Here is a 21,275-nt window from a genome sequence, read left to right on the forward strand (position 1 = left end):
GAAAGGAGAGCAGAGAGGAAAAGCACAGCTCTGCAACATGTAGAGCACATGGCACTCCAGAGCAGGAGAGGGATGTGGGCTAGGAGTCTCAGGGTGCCTGGAAAACTTTTTCTTCTGTAAAATTTCTTTTGGGGGTGATGAAATTCCACTATACACCTGGTTTGGCCCAAACTGAAGTGTTCTGAACTGTGCTAGGAGCTGCTGGAGACTGAAGATCGGGTGAGTGCTGCTGCCCATCCCCGTGCTATGGCACAGCCCCAGCCCTCAGCACAAGGTGGGGAGGGGGATGCACTGGGAAACTCCGACTGGGGGAGAACAGGCTACGAGAGCAGCCGAGCTGCAGCTCCCACAGGGCACTGGAGAAGCACCTAAAGCACAAACCCTCTTCATCCAGTTTTTCAAGGAAAAACCCAAACCAAAGGAACCCCTGCTGTAAAAAGCAGCTACAAACTCACACACCAAACAATTCTTGATGAGCTTCCAACTTCCCTGTGAAAAAGCATTCTAATCCAAAAGAGTAATTGCAAAAATTCAGTTGAGAAACTGGGCCCAGCATCTCCAAAACAGCATTTACATCGCCCCAGGAGTGACCTGAACATGCAGAGAAGCTCTCAGTCTCCATCCTCTCCCCGCTAGCGGTTGGGGAACTCATGGAGCAAAGACCACCGCTCGTGGCAGGCACAAAACTGATCCTGGCTTCTTGCTTTGCAGCAAACCTCCAAACCAGAAGGGAGCGATGCCTGCACTGTAGCTTCATTCCTCTAAAGACATTGCAATGAGACAGGAAAAAGATTCGACTCAAACCCCACAGAAATCACGGGGCTTTGCATCTCGCATATTTACTCCGGGCTAGAACAAGAGCTTTTATTCTCCGAGATACGCACATAGCTGCGTTCAAAGCCAGCCGACGGCAGAGGCATACGTACAGCTACCAGCTAAATTTTTTCCATCGTGTCAGTGAGCATGATCACAGCTATTCTTGTAGTAGAGGTTTATGAGAAATATCTTGCAGTCAAAATTACTACAGTGAAAAAACAACCATGCCAACCAATTACTTCAGAATCTGATGGACATGCCTCAGAAAGAGGCCCAATTTATAGGTAAGGAGGCGTTAAATCAATTACCAGCACGATGCAAGCAAGAACAAGGTCACCTTGCTGAAGGAATATTTCTGTTTATGCTCATGTCGGAGTATTTTGTTCGATAGAGAAAAATGAAAACCTGATTATCATGAATTTGGTAGAATGGTGCTAAGTAGAATGTAAATCAGAAACGAGAAGATTTATGGCCAATTAAATTGAACTCCAATCAAAATCCCATTCAGGCAACAGTTCCCTAGGGGCTTCAATTTGTTAGTGCCACATTTTTTTTAATAACTTTCTTTTTCATGTAACATCAGCAATAATAAAAGCCCTTCAATAACAAGCAGAGCTGCGAAGACATTATTTATCTTAAAATGCCATCGTTGCCCGGAATCAGAAAGCATTGAAAGGACGCACTGTGACCGCTCAGGAACAACCCCCCATAAAACTGCAAAGGCTGTAAGGCTTTTTTTCTTAGTCTCAGGACAACTTCTCTTTTCATTAGTCTGGTTCAAGTCTGAAGTATTTCTCCTGAGTAAGAGTGAGCTGGCATTGACCCTGGCATGAGACTGAACGCAGCCTCTGATGTCTCGGACACTTTCCCAATATTGCGTGTGCATGTGAAGTACGGGGCCGGTGGTGTATCTGTGCCTCATTGTTATCAGATTTTTTGTAATATTAGAAGGAGAACACCTACCAATGTATTCCAGATGCCCGTCACAGTATTCAAATGTATGCTAAAGGCAGCAGGCTGGATTTCTCTCACTTTAGGCTAGGAAATCTATTTTCTGCTCTAATGTGCCTCTCTCCCCTTACGCCTCCCCCTTCCTCCCGAGTTGCTGGTAAAACCTTTAGACAATATAAAAACTATTCTGGTGTACAGGGTCTTTTTTCTTTTTGTTTTTCCAAGAAAAATTTATCCTTTTTCTTTCCTTAAGGAAAAGAAGGATTTCCTTAAGGAAAGAAAAAGGATAAATAGAACACAAACAGAACAAGGAAAATCAGAGTGCTTAGAGTGGGAACGAATTACTGCACCTTTTGTTAAACACACAATTGCAAAATTTGCCCTGAGTGAAGTCAGAGCTCAACCAGGCATGGACGGAGAGGGAAATCCCGGAACAAAACCATGCAGGCAGCGTTCCCAGAAATCACTGACATCAACAGGAGCCTTTTGGCTCAGTTCAGTTGTCGCTGACGGGCCACCACTGTGACTGCCTGGAAATCAGTCAACGCTTGGATTTTCTTGCTTAGGCAGTGGAAGTGGTGAGGAGAGGAAGTTATTTAAGGATAACTAACAGTTGTCAATCCGAAGGGCTGTGTGGTTTTGTAGGGTAGAGTCTGGGCTGTGGCACCACCAAACTCACACTTATAAACCAGAAAGGTGCTGTGGGGAATTTTATTTTATATCTAAATACACAGGCATGACACTGTGACTGCCTTTAGACGTCAGCAGCCGCCTCCTCTCAAGGAACAGCTTCTTCCAGGCTGAACCTGGAGGAATCAGAGCAGCTTAAAAGCAGCATGGCAGAGTCTGGCCCCTGCAACACCGACAGCTTTGCATGAGCAAGGACGCCTCTCCCCATCTAAATGAATGCTGTCTCCACCGCATGCTGTCAGAATTACAATGGAAAGCCCGTAAATAAAACAAAAATGCAGACCTCAGTCCTCCTCTCATGACATCTTGGTGAGAACAAGCCCTGACAGGAATAAAAAACCTCCCACACTAAGCAAAGCAATTCTGCTATTTATGCAGAAGGAAGAAGGAAAGCTGTATATCAAACAAATAATTACAAGAGCAGCTTTATCAGTCCCTGCTGATTACTCTCAGCTCGGTTTGATGATTCTGCCAGCGCTCCGCAGGTTGTTCAGAGAGGTGCATGTCACAACATTTCACTTGCAGTTCTTTCATTTATTAGCACCTACTGCTACCTGTCTCTTAGTCAAAAATCTTGGCATACATTTAGAAATTGGTCTCCTGGAGTCTGTCAGGGAGGTTTAAAAACCTATAAATCATATTTTTATACATACACATACGTCCTCAGACAGATTCCACATGCAAATATGAATGCATAATGTATTTTGGGTGTTACGTAGGTATATACAGTTACATAGAGGCACACACATTTTTATATAAGTGCACCCTCGCTCCTCAATATGTAACTTGTTTATCACTGCTCCAGTTTGGGTGGGACAACATTACATTTGACTTTTTTTTCTTCCCAAATTTGTTAAAGTATTAAATGGAAGAGGGTCTAATCTTTATCTCAGAAAGCATCAATGCCTTCTGAAGAGAGGCACAAGCTCTGACTGTCAGCAATGTCAATTTATCACCACTGTTAATTACATTGCATTTGAGCAATGCTCAGTTACCAGATTAGCACAAATGCCTCTTAGATTTTTGCTCCTAATTGCCATGGTCTGCAGGCATCCCTGAGATTTATGTCCAACTGCAAGGCATCCTTTGTGGCAAGCACCTCTGTGCTTCAGTGTGCCGTGCCCAGCCGAGGGGACAGACAATCAAGCACCTGATTTACAGTGCTCTCATCCCCTATCCTCAACTTGCTTTCAAGAGCTGTGCACAGGATTGTGGATAGGGAAATGGAGAGGTCAGAGCACAGGGGCTACACCAGTGCAGCCAGCATCAGGCTCCAGTCTTAGCTATAGATTTGGATTATTTCATCCTAGCATCCCTGGAGTGCTCCAGACTGACGAGCAGGCTCTTGTGCTCTATGGATGGCATATGGACATGTCTCCCTAAAAGAGAAGCTCGTGAGCTTCTGGATTTCCCCTTCTGGAGCACCATCTGTGCCTGCTCCCAGTCCCACCACCCGCTACCACGGTGTGACCTGAGGCAGCCAGGGACACGACGGCGCTGGGGGACTCGCCAACCCTGCACTTCTCGCACGAGGCGAGAAAGCAGCAACATCATCTGTAGCTGTCCCCAAATTAAAACACATTCACCCTGGAATATTGCTCAACCCACACAAGTTCAACCTTCGTTTGGGCAGGCAAAGAGTCTTCTGCTGACAGATTTTCTCTGGCTACATTAAGTATTTAAAAAAAAAAAAAAAAAAAAAGAAGAAAAAAGAAGAGACTCTGCTGCCATTTAGGATAACACAGTAAGCCTGTAGCTGGGAAATAAATCCCTCGACTTCAGAAAGAGGAAATTTCAGCTGCAGCTCAAGCACCAATGCAGGTGAGAGTGCTGGGCCCAGGTGGGTGCTGCTGGGGCTCCCATACCCCAGGGAAGCACCATGCTCAGCCCCACCACCTCTTCCCCAGCAGGCAAGGGGCAGGGGGAAGTCACGGCCAAGCTGACTAATTGCTCATTAGCTGAAATTAACTCTGCAAGACCCTTCTGTGATCATTGCTGCAAGTCTGTCATTTAAAGGGACTGCAGGCATTAGGTCTTTGCTTCCTATCAAAGCACCAGTGATGTGATGCTCTGGCTTTGGGATCAACAATCTGCTCTTGCAGAAACATGGGAATCACCCATGCGGAGCTGCCTGTGGTCCATCCAACTCACCTGCCTGCCTCTCATGCTGGCCACCACCAGATCCATCGTAGAAAGGGGCAAGAGCACCGCAGAGAGCAGAAATACAACCATTTGCTCACTCCAGGAGCCTCTTTCTGCTCTCCAGTAGTTAGAGATTTGTTCATACACTGAAGTACGAGATTTAATATCCATCCAAAATCTGCATTTGTAAGTTATTCTCAGTGCCCATATAAAAATTATAACCTTCAGGAACCAGCAAGGAGAAGTCTTCCTAGAGCTACGGTAGGGAGCTCAGCAAAATACACGCGTGTTGGAAGAGCTGACTTTAAATATTAGGGGATGAATTTTTTCTTGGCATCATTTCACTGATTTTTGTGGTATAAAACCCAGGGGTGAAAATGGTCCAAGATATACACAAAATGAGCTAAATTCTGAAGTGCACTTGCTGACCTCATAACTCTTCAGCAGCTGAAATGTGGGTTACAAAGCCAATTTCCATAAAGGACATGTTCAGTTAACAGTGGGAGACTGTGCTGACTCGAGCTGTGTGAGCGCACTACTGAGATATTTCCCACATAATCTACATTCATTCCATACTTTTTGGAAGTGCTCCTCAAAAGACGGTGTCAAGGGTGCAAATCCTATAGATCAGAAAGATATTTGACCCGTCAGAAAGCACAGAGCTTTTTTAACTCATTCTGATGCTCTGAGAAGCCACAAACACCACGCGTGGCTTTTTTCCCCCCGCACCCTCCAAGGCCGCAGGGTGGCAGCTTGCTCAGTGTACAGCCCCCAGATGGGGACACACACACCCCCCTCCGTAGCGTTTGAAGCAGGACATGCTCTACAGGGACACAGTGAAAATCCCACGTTTTGGGATAGGTCCCCAGCATAAAAAGCTATATTCGTTCGTTCATTTTGCATATTGCTTGAGCAACAGTGAGCTCTTTAAAGCAGCAACTACCATTGTTACGAAATTGTATTATTTTAATAATATAACAAACTACCTGATACAAAATTTGAATGTACACTTGAGTCGTTACCCTGTGGCTAAATGTCTCACCCTTACTTAATCTTCAAAGACTCCAGACCTACACAGAGACGTACACAACAGGACTTTAAACACTGTAGGGGAATTTCTGGTAAAATTATGCATGTACAGATATGCAAATATGTAGGATTTGCAAAAGGAAGAGTCTAATGTCACCAGTAATCTCTCAAGCCCATAGATTTATACATGCAATTGAAGAAAACCCTTGACTTCCCACACCACCTGGGAAATTGGATGAATCACAAGCTCAAATTAAGTCTGGCACCGCGACATCACTGGGGCCAAATTCTAACCATCTTATTTCTGTTCAGTGGCCACAAACTCAACAAGCCTTTGCAATCAGGGTGACTATTCAAAACGTATGATTCTGCATCGCATGGATAAGGGGAGCTACCTCTGCTCCCCTGATAGAACCGATTGCTCACGTAAGTGTTTACAGCAACCAGGCTAGATATCACCTTTAAAAATTCAGTCTCTGGTATTTGCAAATTTTCTAGGACTGCTAATACCAAAACCAGAAACGTGCAACTTGTCTTGAAACATTTATTCAGCTAAATAATCGTTTCAGTTTGAATAATTTTAAAGGAGCTGAGCCAGCAGCCTGTTTCAAACAAAGAATATTGACAGGAACAAGCAAACACTGGTTTATGCTCAATTTAAGGCAATAACTAGAAGAAACGTACAGCCCATCGTCAAATGGATATAAAACAAGAAAGAATATGTGATGGGTGAGAGAGGCCTCAAAGGCTATTTTACTACTAGAATAGAGATTAGCAGTCAAGACATCAGCAGTGTGTCCAAAACTTCCATGGCTGGGTTCCCAGCGCAAAAACCCCTGCACGGGCCCAGTCTTTGGGAACACGACTCAGGCTGCACTCACAAACATTTGCTATTGCAGGAGTTTGCAGAAGGATGGACACAGGACAAATGAAGATTTCATTGCTAAACGCTTTGCTGGGATGTCCTCAGCTGCAGCCATGATAGACACAGCGTATGAAAATCTGATTAAGAAGCTATCTGACCCCCATATAGGAAAGAAACTGTGGAAATGAGGAATGTAATGAAGTGTGCAGCATTCAGTGCAACAAAGACATGGGTTTGAATGTCAGTTTGTAAATAATCCTAACTAGAACAGAAAATATAAGAATTGCAGAGTCACTTAAGCCTTCGGCAAAGTTTTCAGCAGCGTAGCTAAGCTGAAACACCATATAGAAACAGCGATGCCCCTTCCCCTGCTGCACTATGAGACTCCACTTCAGACGTGGTGTATGGTTATTCTGCTCTCTGGGATGGCAGTTTCAGATCCAGGATGCTTTCCCTGCATTTCAGATTTTCAAATCCCCATTTTCAGCAGTCCCTGCTGTACTTTCAGATGGCGCTGAAATTTCACAGTCGGTTTTTCCTTCACGACACACAAAACTACCGAGAGAATCCATTTAAGAGGGAACTGGGGAGGTAACCAGCTGGAAACCCCTGATGAAGGAACGACTACTTGTTACCTCCCTGAGGGAGACGGGGGAGAGTAAAAGTTAATGGAAGGATAATCAGGAACTCTTCAGGGATATCAGTTTATAGGCCAGGAGCATATATAACTGAGACTTGTTTGCATATCAAGAGATTACAGGAGAAGGTGTGACAGCCAAATGCAGCTTATAAAAATATGGCTATCTGTAAAGCCGATAGCTTCCTCGCATGTGAAAACACAATCCTAACGCTCAACTTGGCAAGTGAAGGCTAAATAACATCAATATGTCTGTTTTGGGCAGCCTGTACAGTCAAATCTTATAACATTTACAGTGTTTTCAACAGACATGCCTGGGACTCAGAGAAACAAGCTGGTTTTTTAGGGATTTCAAGGATCCCTGCTTAAAATATTCACAAAAATGAAATACTCAAGCTTTAAAACAACATGGTTGAATTGGGAGCTTTTTAATGGTCTGTGAAGAAAAAAAACCAACTCAGATTGCTCAAAACCACCACGTTATGCTACAAGAACAGGACAAGATGTAATTCAGCTTTAGACAGAGCTCCAGCTATTTAAGTTCTTCACAGAGTTTTAGTAGATCAAACCACAGAAAAGCTGCAGTGTCCAAAAGCACAGCTGTGACGGTCATTTACATACCCTGCAAATACCAAAAGCAGCACGTGTCTACAGCCATGTCACCTCACCTGGAGGCCTCCCTGTACCTCAGCAGGGCCAAGAGCCCCGCAAAAATTGGCATGGGAGCCCATTTGGGAAATACAAGGAGTTCACCCATATCTGAATTCCTCCCATACTGTAACAAGCATTTTGTTCAAGTATTATCTTCTAAATAGAGATACCTGTGAAGATCCCCCCCTTCACACCAATACTCTGATTCACTTCCATTCTCCACGTTTAATAATCCCCCCAGCCGGTCCCTACAAGCGCCACGGCACTTCGGCCAGATCTGTGTCCTGACCTTCTTGCCAAGGCCAGCACAAAACTCTCCTTCCCTTCCTGCTCGGGACGGGTTGGCGATATCGTTACAGCCTATTAAACAGCATGAAAAGGAAGGACTACGCAAAGCCTTTCACTGGGCTAAGCAATCAAACACAGGATTTTATTATTAGAACCTGTTTTGTCGAAAAGGAGGATATTGGCCAATATTCTCTCAGTCTGCTTTGTGATCATTTCAGTGAAATATTTCATGTTTGGCCAAATCCAGAAATGTGCGAGAAATTAAGTTATTTAGCCCATTATGTCTCTTTTACCATACTAATGACCAACATTCTTCTTTATTGTTCAGGGCACTTTAAAGCGTGTGCTCGTCATTCATAAATATATAATTGCTTTCTTGTTTATAATTTTTATTAATATAGTGAGTATTTAGATGGCTACCACATAATTACCCAGGGAGAAAAAAGTTCTGTCTCATATATGGCACAATTCACCAACATTTTCCAGGACTGTAGTCCATTTTAGCAGCCAAGTCATTTCTCAGTGGGAACTCAATTCCTAAATTCCCAAATCCTCCACTTTTAAAACATCCCTTTTTCACGTTACATCAGCTTTTCATTCCGCTTCACTGCCACACCGCACACCACGAGAAGCCGGAGTCAAGAGGTTATTCCAGAGCTCAGTCTGTCATTACTTAATGCCCATTTCTAGAAAAGCCTCCAAGGGCTTCCAATTTCCAAACAACCTTCCCACAAGGAAAGGGTTTGTTCCAGCACCATGTCTCCAACCTCTCTAGAATCCTATGATTTTTTTTTTCTCTCTCTCTCAGATCTGCAAATCTTTGGTAATTTTCACCTTCTCCAGGCAGTTCAGTGACTTTTGATTTGCAAGTGGGTTCAGGCAGGAATTTTACTGGATGGGTAGCATCGCTATCCACATGCACTTCGTTATCACATCAGTACTGGCTCTCTTCCAACCAGGAGACTTAGAAGAATCCTGAAGAGGTCTTCGTGTTCAGACCCAGCCTTCTGCTGGGCTGTGGGCACTATCTCTAAAGTGACTCTATGAAAATGACATCACTGTGAGGAAAACATGTTCTTCCTACAGTAAATCTGTGTGGCGTGCAAAGTCAAACCCGAGCTTTTTCAAATTGTCAGCATCTTGGGCTCAGTCTTGCAGCTAAGTACCATGTTGTGTTCTTTCTATTTCATGTCTCGCACATCAGCAACAATACAAACTCGGCAATCAAACCTGAGCTGGCGTTTTTTGTGATGACTCACAGAGCTGATTAAAATACAATTGCTCTCTCAGATCTGGGCTGGCTCAAAACGGCAGCAAGTGTATCAAAGAGGTGTCTCTTAATTCCCCACCCTTTGTTCAGAAAATTAAACGCACACAGAGAAGAGACAGATGCAGTAATGGAGTGTGCATTTTACCCTCGTTTGTAACCGGTCCAAGTCTTAACTAATGGGGCTTAATGTCGTTGTACATTATGATTTCAGATGGGTGTCTTTACTCACGCTGAGTTATGCACTCCATGAGTAGCAGTGACAAAACCGCACACTCACCAACTGAAGCACTGAGAAATAAGGCCAGAGTGAGACTCCGTAAGTTAAAATGACATTTAGTAGCATAACAGCCACATAACCTCGAGATAGAGGCTCTTAACCCATAGCAGGCTTATTTCTAATGCTGTGTTTGTCACAGGTGACATGAAGTTACGTGCTCCCCAGGCAGCAGTGACACACAATAGAGAAACCTTCAGTCTCTGAAGGCAAAAATATTTGTCCTTGTCACCCAGCGGAAGATGGCAACCCCAGCCCAGCGTCTGTTGTAATCATACCAGCACAGCAAACCCAGGGGGAGGAAAATTAAAGCAGCAAAGAGGTAGTGCCTACCTTTTGAATCAATTTATCTTAGGGCATGCCGGTAGCCCTCCTCCGCGAGACACCGCTGCCGTGCTCTGGCAACGTCTCTAAAGCAGTCAACAAATATCGACCTCTAAAACGCCAGCCAGCCAGGCTTCTCTGTACGAACCTTGGATGTGACTCAGCGTGGGAATACATCTTCAAAAGCAAGAGTTTCAGACAGCATTCTCTTTAACAAAAACCAACCACCTCCTAAACAGTTCACTTCAAATCGCTCTTCCTTCTTCCTTTTGTTTTTGTTTTCAATTGCAGCAGAAATGAGCTTTTTTGGGCTACTATTTTAAACGTCTAGGCCTAGGAGAAGTTCTGCCAAGTCCTAGCAAAACACAATGTAATTTTAAAATTACAGTCTGACAAACTGCTGCTTTGAGAGAACGATCATCTTCTAAATGACTGGGCAGGCTGTCTCAAATCGCTGCTTTACATGAGCTAGAGAAGGGGCTGCAAGAATGTGTAGCGGTCACTGCTCTAACTCCATGCAGGCCCCAGACTTCCAAGACACCTGAACATCACCACGTTGCTAATGAAAATCCCAGGGAATTGCTCTGCACCGTCCTTGCTAAGCCTGAATTTGGTTGCTGTGCTGAAACGTCAAGAGGGTACCAATGCAAGTCTGTTCGTGCCTTGTTACGACTCCAGACTGATACCACACAGCTCCATCAAATAACAATAAATCACGTCTCACAGATATGATTAAATTCCTTTGGGTTATTTAAGTCTGAGCTGGACAAAGCACTAGAGAATACTACACAGACTGGGCACACAGGGAACAGCAGTGATCACTTAAATGGGTCTGATGGTCTAGACAATAATCTAGATTCAAGCTGGAGGCACCTCTACTACCTATCCCACTTTGGAACCCCACTCAGCACCTCCTGGACATGAAGGGACATGCAGGGAGGATTTGAGAAGCTGTCAAAAGGCAGAGAAGACACAGCACTGCCTGCCCTTCGCTCTACACAGCCATACTGCGGGGACAAGGATGATGCACTGCACGGGAGGATGACAAAGGGCCAGGAAGCAGCTGGCTGAAACTGAACCCAAACTTCAGAGACATGATGCTACTCAGCAAAGAAAAGCGGTTTGGAGAAAGTTCCAGCCAAACGCTGTCTTTTCGCCCCAAATGAGCCTGTGCCCTGGGTCCAGGCTGAGGGACAGCGTGTGACGTGCTAGCCACATTGCTGACAGCCTTGCTGGCAGGCAATGAACGGCTTTTTGTTGCTGGATGTGAACGCACATCCTTCAGCTGACTCCCAGAGGCCATCAGACTTTGAACCTGTCTACCACCACATCCCTACAGCCAAGGCCAGTGCAAACCACCCACAGTGCCACCTCCCAAGGTGCAAGGCCCCAGAGCCAACATCAGCAGTGCAACCTGGGGCCACCTGCACCACAGCCGCTGCTTCCAAACAAGCAGAGCGAGAGGGCAAAAGCAAGAAAAATATGAGTTGTCCGGTGGGCACTCAATCGCAGCACAAGCTGATTTATCCAGGGTACAATTCACCCCTGAATTTGCCCCAGGGAAGAAGGTTAAATTCACTTTTAAGAGTTTACAGACTTGAAAAAAAAATTCAAACAGCTTGAGAGTCTGCAGCCCAAAGCAGGCATGTGTCCCTGTCCTCCAGCTTTCGCAATCTACAGAGCTCTACTTGCTTCTGGCTGTAACCTAGAGCATTAACACTGTACAAGATTTATGTTTAAAGCATATTAGTAACACTTTTTAATGATGAAGGAGGCATTTTTAGCAAACACTAAATTCTGCAGAAGCTCTGTTTGGCAGAGTTATCAATAATCCTATTAATGACAAGGTGCAATTTACAGCAAACTGGCAGTGGAAAGGAGATACAGGACTTAAGTGAAACAAAAAGATAATACAATATTATTCCATTGACTGTGCTTTCTCTTAATTGCCTTGTTATGTACGCTCAGGGCACACAATCTATCACGGATGAAGTTGTTTGTTCATAAAGCAGCCCGCAAGAGGTTTTTAATCCAAGATCCCTCTAGCTGCATTTCAGGATTTATTTCAAAGTTGTCTTTAATTTTTCTATTTTGTGTAACTTTATCCTAACATTAGGAAGCACTCCTCTGAAAAGAAATTGCTGTGCTACTTGTACCGGATTATGCGACTGCTTACTCAGGCTTTACTCAGTAAGACGGCACAAGGAGACATGACTGGCAAAAGAGACTGCAGATGTCGTGTCACTCTTCCCTGTCCCCAGGTTTGCAGAAGGGCTGCTGGTCCTCAGGACAGAATCCAAGTAACAGCCATCCGTGCATGTCCAAATGACCCACGTTCTGAGTGCCAGGTTCAGCACACGTATTACAACCAAGGCGTCAAGAATACCTTTTGCACAACTATGAAGCAACTCTATCAAACTGGATGTCAGAATTTTAATGTAACAAGCACACTTTACACCTAAGTATGTATCTATCCTATTAACACATGAAAAAAAAAAACCCCACACTGGAAACTTTCCAGATTGTAGAAAGATGCGTTTGAGGCTTTAAAATTATTTAAATGATTTGTTTTCTTTTCAACATTAACTCATCTTCAGGTGTCCGTGTGGGAGGCCAGACAGATGGTTACTCAGCTGAGGAACTTGAGGCTGTTCTGTCTTTGTATAATGGTAACAACCAGCAGTCTGGAAAGAAGATGGGCTTCAGACCGGGACAAAGTCCAAATACAGGAGAAGAGGCTGTGGAAACATCATTTAAGGGAACTGCTCAGATCTAGCTTTTGTGTGGTTTTGCTTCAGCTTGGATTCCCAAGACTCTCACAGATGGATTTGGTCATTACGCCATGAACAGCTAAAAAGCCCAAGGTGCACATTTTTATACCATATATAGTACTAAGAATGTAAGCTACGCTGAGAATGAAGATGATGATGAATGAATTTATTTTATTTGTAGTTTTAATTATCGGGTAAATTCCATTTACCACCTAGAATGCGAATGTGTTTTATTACAATAATATGCGTCCGGCAGGAAGCCAAGACAGAGATTCCAAGCAAGGGGGAGGGGGCATTAAATTGTGCTGGCTGGTGTTGAAAGCACTTGACATTTCTCCATTTCATTTCCTAGGTGCAACATCATAAATAAGCTCAATAAACTGTTGCTTACAGCCCTGGCCAATTTGAAACCCTACCGGATAGATTTATTTCAAGTATACCCTGTCCTCCAAAGCTGCTGGGAAACAACAACTTATCACTGCCAACCTGTTATTTCTAGACCCTACATTGTCCCTAGCATCAGTGAAGCCATTTCCAGTGCTTGTTTGCAGAGCTGCTGAAAGGGACTGGAGCTGGTGGCTGCCCGCACTGATGGCTGAGGACGCAGCAGATAAGCCGAGTGACATTTAGCTGTCCTACGTCACTTGCACTGCCAAAAATGGAGACCACAAAAATACAGAAATAGACTTGGATTTTTTCAATTCATGTTCCACAGTTTAGGAGAACTAGAGAATTATTTCTTGGTTAGGATAATAACACTGGCCAATCTTTTTCTATAGCTCCACTCACATAGCAAGCAAGTTGATTTGCACTAGAATAATTCAAAGAATTTCAGAACTTTCTCTTATAAAAGCCATCAGCTTTGCATTACCTGCCTCTGACAAACACAGAGCAAAAACCAGCTGCGGGCGTTTCTCCAGGTGTGTGCTTGTTAAAATACACACACTTGGCTGGCAGTCTCCATGCAGTTGGCTGATGTTAGGAGGACTGGGACTTGGACTTTCCAATTTGTGGAGACATTTACCTTAAAACAAACTACAAATGAGACAGTCAAGGTCTGCTCTATTAGTTCAGGTACACGGTGAGCTCAGTGAAACCCTGGGATCTGACGCCTTAGTGACAGGCAGTGCAATTGCTGTGTACAGCTGATGCAAGCCGGGAGCTCACACCACAAGAAGCAGCATTTGCAACGCACACCTATCTTTGGGTTCTCCGACTCAAAAAGCTATTTCACACTCATGCTGTTACACTGCTCTGGCTGATATTTCAGCCTGCAAAAAAAAAATAAGAAAAAAAATCAAACCTTACCCTGTTCATTCCTTGACAAGGCTGTTTGCCCCTCACCACCCTCTGTGTGCCCAGAGTCCTACGGCAGCTTTTCCCTCTCACACATCCAATGCAGCACTTTGGCCTCTGATCCCAGATGGAGCTGCCGGGCAGAGGGAGACAGTCCAAGAGATTTCCACATTATCGTGGCTCTCCATGAATGACTTCAAAGGAACACACAGATCCTATCTGCAGGAGATTAGCTCAAGCGTACCGCCTGCGTAGGCAAGCTTGTTCCAGTTTTTTATCCTGTCACTTGCAGGATCTTCATGCAGCAGAGAAAATTCAAGACCACATTTGCCAAAGCCTCCTACACTGGGTCTGCAGGATGGTCATTTCCACCTGCCAGAGCTATAGGAGACAATGGGACAACACTTACAACCTTTCCTATAGGACAGAGGTGTTTATTCCAAGGTACACAGCAACCACCATTGTTTTGGTTAATAAGTATTCAAATCTTGTCCTGTTTTGAGTTCCAGAATTACTTTTACTAGTCAGTTTACACAACATACATAATTACATTTCCATGAATACAAACCCCATTTCCTGTCGTGCCTTTACATTCAAATAAACAACTCAGCAATACATAAATGCATGTGTGAAGGACAGCAAGTCCCTGGGAGCTTTGGGTGCATCCTTACAGGAAGGAGCGTTGCCCGCAAAGTGGGGAACAGGAGCTGCACCTGCCATGAACAGTAAACAACACTATTTTGAAAAAGTACATGTGGGTTCTTCCGTGCAGCTGTGAAGCCCAGGGGAAGCTCCATATGCTGTTAGATTTCTACTTAGTGCTGTCAGACAGAGGTTGTTTGGGCTCTGCACAAGCTGCTGTGGATGGAGCTGGGACAATCCCCGCCCACAGCTCTGTTTGAACCCAATGGCTGTTCCGCAAGTCAGATTTCCAGCAGCTGCGGTGACCACCAGGTACACAATCAAGCTACCCACACCAATGCTCTCAGACTTACTTGTGGATTTTCACAAGTGTCTCCATGAATGACAGACTCTCTGGATCCAAATCATCCAACCAGGACAGCATTGGAGAACCAGGGACATAGATAAGGCACATTCTGCATAACTTCTGCAGTGGCTGAAATGTATCAGAGAGATCTCAGTGAGGAAAACACAAGCTGAGCTTCACCTCCACACCCTGCTCGTGCCAGCTCCAAGAGAAAGGATAGAGCAGAGAGAACAAAATCACACAGTTGTGTTTTCTCCCAATGACTTCCGCTGAGTGCACTGGCAGGCTCACAGCTGCCTGCCACCTCGGCTCCGAGAGCCAAAGCCCCTTCACCCAGGGTGCCTGGCAAGGCCAGCCTGCAGGGCGCTTCTGCTTCCTCGCTGTAAACCAAAATGCAAACGAACCTCAAAGTTTCAGGGTGGCAAAGATGATGATGGTGCAAGTTTCCCTCTCCCGGATGAAACCTTGGGTTGTGCCAACTGGTGCTGCATTACGCACATCTCAAACCGCTCCAGCTCCGCATTAGCATTCTGGAGCACAGCTTTATCCTCCTGCCTCAGAGACCAGCCCCTGCTTTACATAAATCTTTAATGAAATGCTCTGCCTCAAGCACCAATGCCTACGCACAAAAGGCAGACTTGAAGGAAAACACAGATTTACCTCCAAAAACCAGAGCAGTTCTACAGATAGCACATGAAAATGACACTTGCTACACCTCTCTGGAATCTCCGGAGCACCAAGAAAGAGAAGGTAGAACATCAAGAAAAGTAAGGAGCTGGGAACAATTGTAAGTACTTTCCAGAAAGGCAGGGAGGAGAGTTATTTAACTGTGGCACATGCTAAAACACAGCAGGACTGATCCAGTCCCACCACATGCGTGTCTGGTTGATGCACATGCGGGAGGTTGTAAGGCTGCGTGTGCCAGGTCGCCGGCATGAAATGCTCCACAGCAATGAAACGGGCTTCCCACTGATCAGGAGACTGGTATTAAAACCTCGAGATTTAAAAACACACGCACAAGTCTATCAACTTTATATTCCCTCTGGGATTCCGAGCACTTATGGTTAATGCTGTCAAGTGTTTCAAGGCCTTCTTTCACGAATTTAAAGGCTGTAAACGTCCATCTCCCGCTGCAACATGCACTAAGTAGAAATAAGAATAGAAACAGAGACTGTACCGTTGTGAATCAGGACTAGGAACTGTGATTTTTAAGATAAAACTAAGTACCATGGAACTAAAAATAAAATTACAGGGGCTGGAAACACAGTGAGATAAGGACAGTAATGGTCCTGATGCAAAACAGTGACCAGGAGATGTTACAAGGCCTGCAGAACTGAGAACGCAGACTGCAACGCAAAGACATCAAGCATTCAGGGCTTCATACTAGACTTGATTGATGTTTTTCAAATCAGTCTACAGGAATTACGGCATGTATCTTCCATTAATCTTAACGGAAAGTGTTTGTTTAAATCCCCAAGACTGCACTGAAAAAGAAGTATTTCAGCTTCACAATCTGGACTGAATGCCTAAATTTTCATTTTTAATATTCACATCTGCATGTAGGCCCCAGGTCAGTAAATCATTTAAACGTGTTCTTCAATATGCAACAACCAATAAGGCTATTCGTGTGTTCAAAATTAGGTAAACAAAAACATCCCATCCAGTAGAGATGGGGTTGCTCCCATGGTTCTGTGTTTTGCTGAACTGGCGCCTAAAACCTGGAGGGAGGCTGCCATAAAGGAAATTAGATTTTGCCAACAAATACCATAGTGTTACCGTGCTTATTCTTATACATCAAGACAAAAGGCAATGTCAGAGACATAGTCCAAAACATACAGGTGTCTCAGAAACACCTTGGCTTTCTCACACATATTTTGGGCTCACAAATCAGGGATCTGAACTAAGTTGAAAAACTGGACCCAACTGAACATTTTTCAAACATCCCTTTACTTTTTCTGAGCAGCAGGAGTCCTGGACAAGGTTTTCTGTCCACGCAGCTGAAAGGGAGGATTAAAAATAAAGCAAGAAACCCCTCCAAACTCCAAAACCAATACCTTAAAATAACAGTAACATTGAGTAGAACAAATCTTCCTCCCCAGCTGGATTTCAAATACATAAAATAAATAGGGCTTTGGCAATTCAAAATACCTCCAGTTTTGGGTCCCTTTACCTCTGCAGGACAGCACAGGATGCCTGGGGACAGGAACATAACTCAGGAACTTGAGCCGAGTGCCCAAAGATGGGCAAGGGATTGTTACGCCCTTTGGGATGAGACATTTTGGGAAGGATCACCATGAACATTTGGACCTAATCTCTGACTTGCAAACTGAGGTCTCTGAAAGCATGGAAATATTTGGATCCCATCATCTGATTCTCACCCCAATCAGCGTAAGAGTCTGACAAATTAATGACTTCATGCACACAATATTTTAGCTTTTTAATGCCAAACAGCTATTTGTGGCTGCATTTTGAAATGCAGAACCCGACAATAATTATATAAAAAACACAGCAGTTTCCATTTGCGGGCACATCCAAGGTACGCAGTAAGTAGGTAAGACAGCAGTTGGATGTTAAACATCATCTGGTGCGACCACGCGCAGCGTGAAGGAGAGATGCTGCTCGCCCACCACTGCCTGTTGCTTCCCTTGCAACACAGACAGCAACTGGCAGACAAGTGGGGTAAGTCTGCTCAATCTGCTGATCTAGCAGAAAATTAACACACCAAGAGATAAAAAACCCTCTAAGGGCTGCTCTGCTCTTATCAAAACTGAACAATGCCCAGAGGATGAGCCCAGGGAGTCCACTCCCATCAGCCACACAACCTGCAAAGCTGAGGCAAGGGAGAAGGAGCAGACGCGCAACCGCACAAGAGGAAAGAGACTGTCCCTTTTGGCATCAGTTCATGGGTAGGATAAAACCTTCAAGCTGTGCTCCTGGTGAGCAAGTGGCATCCAGCACATGTGGGAGAGGACACAAAGTCGTGGTTTTTTGGGGTTAGCCAGCAGACAGAGGCAGGTTTGCAGAATAATACATAACCCATGCACACAGAGATGTGCGCCTAAAAATCACAGCCCGCGGGTGGCAATCTGTGTGACACTTTCCCACAGCTGTGCCGAGGCACATTCAGATGGAGGGCACACATTTGGCCTCCCCTCTGTACGGCTGTAAGCTTGGCCGAAGTCCTGCCAAGCACAGAGGAGTGCCATTTTTCATACCAAATCGCCCCTCCCTCCCGGAAATCTTCCATGTATTTTTGTAATTTGGAAGGAAGAGCACACATGAGAGGCAAGAGGACTCACCTGCCCAGTATGCGTTCATGGTCAGGTGCTAATGACTTGTGGCCCATTTGCATGGGGGCAGCAGGCTCATGCCAGCAGGTACCAGCCGCAGCAGCTCTCTGTTGGACAACAGCACAAGCTTCCACCGCCTTTCTCGGGTGGCTATCAGAGCCTGACCTGTGTCCACATTGTCCTAGAGAGACACGCAGCTAAACCCAACTGAAACAATCTTTTCCTCATTTTACTGGTATTGCCAGCAGAGCTGCAGTATCTTCTGCAGCCCTTTATTCATAATCTCCCTGGTAAGGTTATTACTCTTCTGCAGGCAAACACCTTTGGGACCCACATCTTCCCAAACATACATAGACCCCTACTCCTACATTACGGCAAGACAAGGACTTAAGTGAACAGGTACTCGGAGTCACAGCATACCCCACATAAAGCATGGGGTTTCCTTGAACTTGTTTCTATGTGAACGACAACATCATCTTCAGAAAAAGCAGCTCATTTTGATCCTTCTGAGTAATTCCACTGATTGGAGCCACCCGTAGATTGCTCTGTGGCTCATTGATTATGCTCAATGTGAATAATTACATTACTAAAATAGGCTGGCTCAGGCACCACTGAAGACGAGTCAGAGCAGCCAGGGATGGCAGAAGCGATGCATCCACCTGTACAAGGGCCACGCGAGCACCCTGACTCCAGAAGGACAGTAGAAGGTGCTTGTGTGGCTGCACAGAACTGACCTCCAGAAGGTCTGGGGGTCATCTGTTCTTCCCTATGGCTGTATCTTGCTCCCGAGTGGATGGGCCACTTCATGCTGTGGTCCCAGACGTGCATTTAGTATGCATGACGGTGCTCCTGAGGGCAGCGCCTTCATGAAGCAATGCTAAACATGCTGACAAAGGCAAGGGAAGTGACCTGGAAATGACAAAGTGAAGCAAGGCAAGGAGCAAAGATGAGGCGGCCGAGGAGAAACGTTTGCATGGCTATATCGATAAAGCCCGCTGAGGAAAGGCGATGAGTTTTGTCTGAGACAGTTGGTGCAGTGCAGGCGTTGCTAGGTGTCTCTGGTTTGGGCAAGAGCTCTGTAGATTGGCAGCCAGAAGATTAATCTTGCGCCGCCCAGAAGCGGTGGGGGCTACACACGGAAGAAAAAAAAAAAAAACTACTTTAGTTTTTCATCACGTAGAATATTACATCAAGAGGCAGAGACGCACTGTCCTGAGCACAGTAACAGCTTCCTGGCAGCAAGCACAGAGCTGCCACACAATTCTGAGCAGCTGAAACTGTAATTCTCAAAGCTGAGGTCCCTTTTTCATAACAAGAAGTAGCAGAAATATTACTTTTAATATGCAGAAGGAATCACTTGTAAAATCAAAGACCAATTGTAAAAAACTACACAGCTACTTTTCATGACAGATGATGTTTTAAACACCACAAGAGAGAAGAAAGTTCCCTTAAATAGGTGCCAGTTAATTAATGAGATTTGGTAAATGAGTGCATTTCCTGCACAACAAACTACAGACTTCCACTTCCAAAGTACATTATGTTAAATTGGACAAAGGCCCATTATTCTGGAATAAAAGATTGCCCACTGGAGGGTTTGCACTAAAATAAGTATTCCAAGAATATCTTCATCCAGGAATACAAGCAACATATTTGCTAGTGGAGACCAAGCAACTCTTAAATATCTCCTAAAGAAATTAGGACAGTCGAAGATTAGGCTTCTAGTAGCCAAAGAAAACACAGTAGCTGGGCCTATCGGTTTATACAAAAGCTCAGGAGACAGAGGGATGAGCTACCTCTTGTGAGTATAAGACCCTCAGGGCATGTGTATGCTCTGTAGTGTAAAGTCATGAACTGGCTCTGTACCCTGCACCATACCACGCAGACATCACGTCTCTCGGCCTGTCTCAGCACCCAGGGACCACAGCGTACTTTTATTTCAACGGTGAACTACCGTGTGAGCTGGTTTGTCCGGAGTTAGCTTAAGTTTTCAGGCACCATGCCACATTGCGGGGTATGGACAGGACAGGGTGAGTGTCCTTAACACTATGCAGGAGTCCGTGGTGGAACTGGGCATCATCAAGTAGGTTAGCGCACAGCTTGAATGCAAGATAGTGGTGGAGACCACAAATGGGATACATGCTTCCACTTCACACTGAAGGACACAGATGTGACAGCCTTCCATTGCAGTCCCCAGTGCCCAACACCCTAAACCCACTGAGAGACAGCAGGGCTGCCCCTAACAAAATCAACAGAAGAGAGACCAGTCACAAGACCAGTGTAGTTTATAAGGACTCTCCCCAGCTCAACCCATGGCGCTCCCAAAGCCACCTCCTCCAAATTCCTCCCAAAACCTTACCACAAAAAGCTTACCACCAGCAGAGCTCTCAGCCCAGCTGAAGGGATGCTAACCAGTGATTCAGTGGGCTCCTAGGCAGGTAAGTCATTTGAGGTAGACACCATCTTGACCATGCACTCTGGATGTCCATTCTCTAGGCCGGAGGTTGATAATCCTTAGCAGACTATGTGCTGCTGACACAGAAAGACTACTCAAGTTATTCTTTGGAATAATGAGCATCAACCTTACCTCATCAGGAACACCTCTCTCAGCTCTCTCACTGCAAACAGCCAAAGTCAACTCACCAGGATGCCAAACTCTTGACTTTCATTATGGTAAATTATTCACAGCAGAAGTGTCACTTTAGCAGTGTAAGATTCCTTGCCATTATAAATATTTTCAAATCATGACTTCCCTTCTCTTATACCTGTGGAGCCTTAGACCACACTGGTTTCTTCACCTTTAAACTGTGCATAGCTATTCCCACACAAAGGACAGTCCCCAACTTACTGGAACATAGAGTAAAACTCACAAGAACCCTCTCCAGACCTTCAGAAAGAAGCATTAATATTAATTTCTTACAGCACTTCCACTGATTTTTCCCATTCCCCAAAATAAGTTTCCTTTTCTTACCAGAAGGCCCAACTATGCACACACT

At 44.9% G+C, this 21,275-nt stretch overlaps 1 protein-coding gene across 4 annotated transcripts in view; it reads right to left on the bottom strand.

Moving 5' to 3' along the window:
* RASGEF1C (RasGEF domain family member 1C) overlaps positions 1–21,275 on the bottom strand; it is a 75,211-nt gene that overhangs the window by 37,011 nt on the left and 16,925 nt on the right. Inside the window, exon 1 of one of the 4 annotated variants that reach the window (XM_063348831.1) lies at positions 15,000–15,092. The exons of the other annotated variants lie outside the window; for them this stretch is intronic. The gene's annotated coding sequence lies outside the window, so the exon portion shown is untranslated. Of the gene's footprint in view, positions 1–14,999; positions 15,093–21,275 lie in introns of those variants that run through there. 4 annotated transcript variants of the gene reach the window in all.

Source organism: Chroicocephalus ridibundus, chromosome 11, assembly GCF_963924245.1.
Source record: "Chroicocephalus ridibundus chromosome 11, bChrRid1.1, whole genome shotgun sequence".
Taxonomy (NCBI): domain Eukaryota; kingdom Metazoa; phylum Chordata; class Aves; order Charadriiformes; family Laridae; genus Chroicocephalus; species Chroicocephalus ridibundus.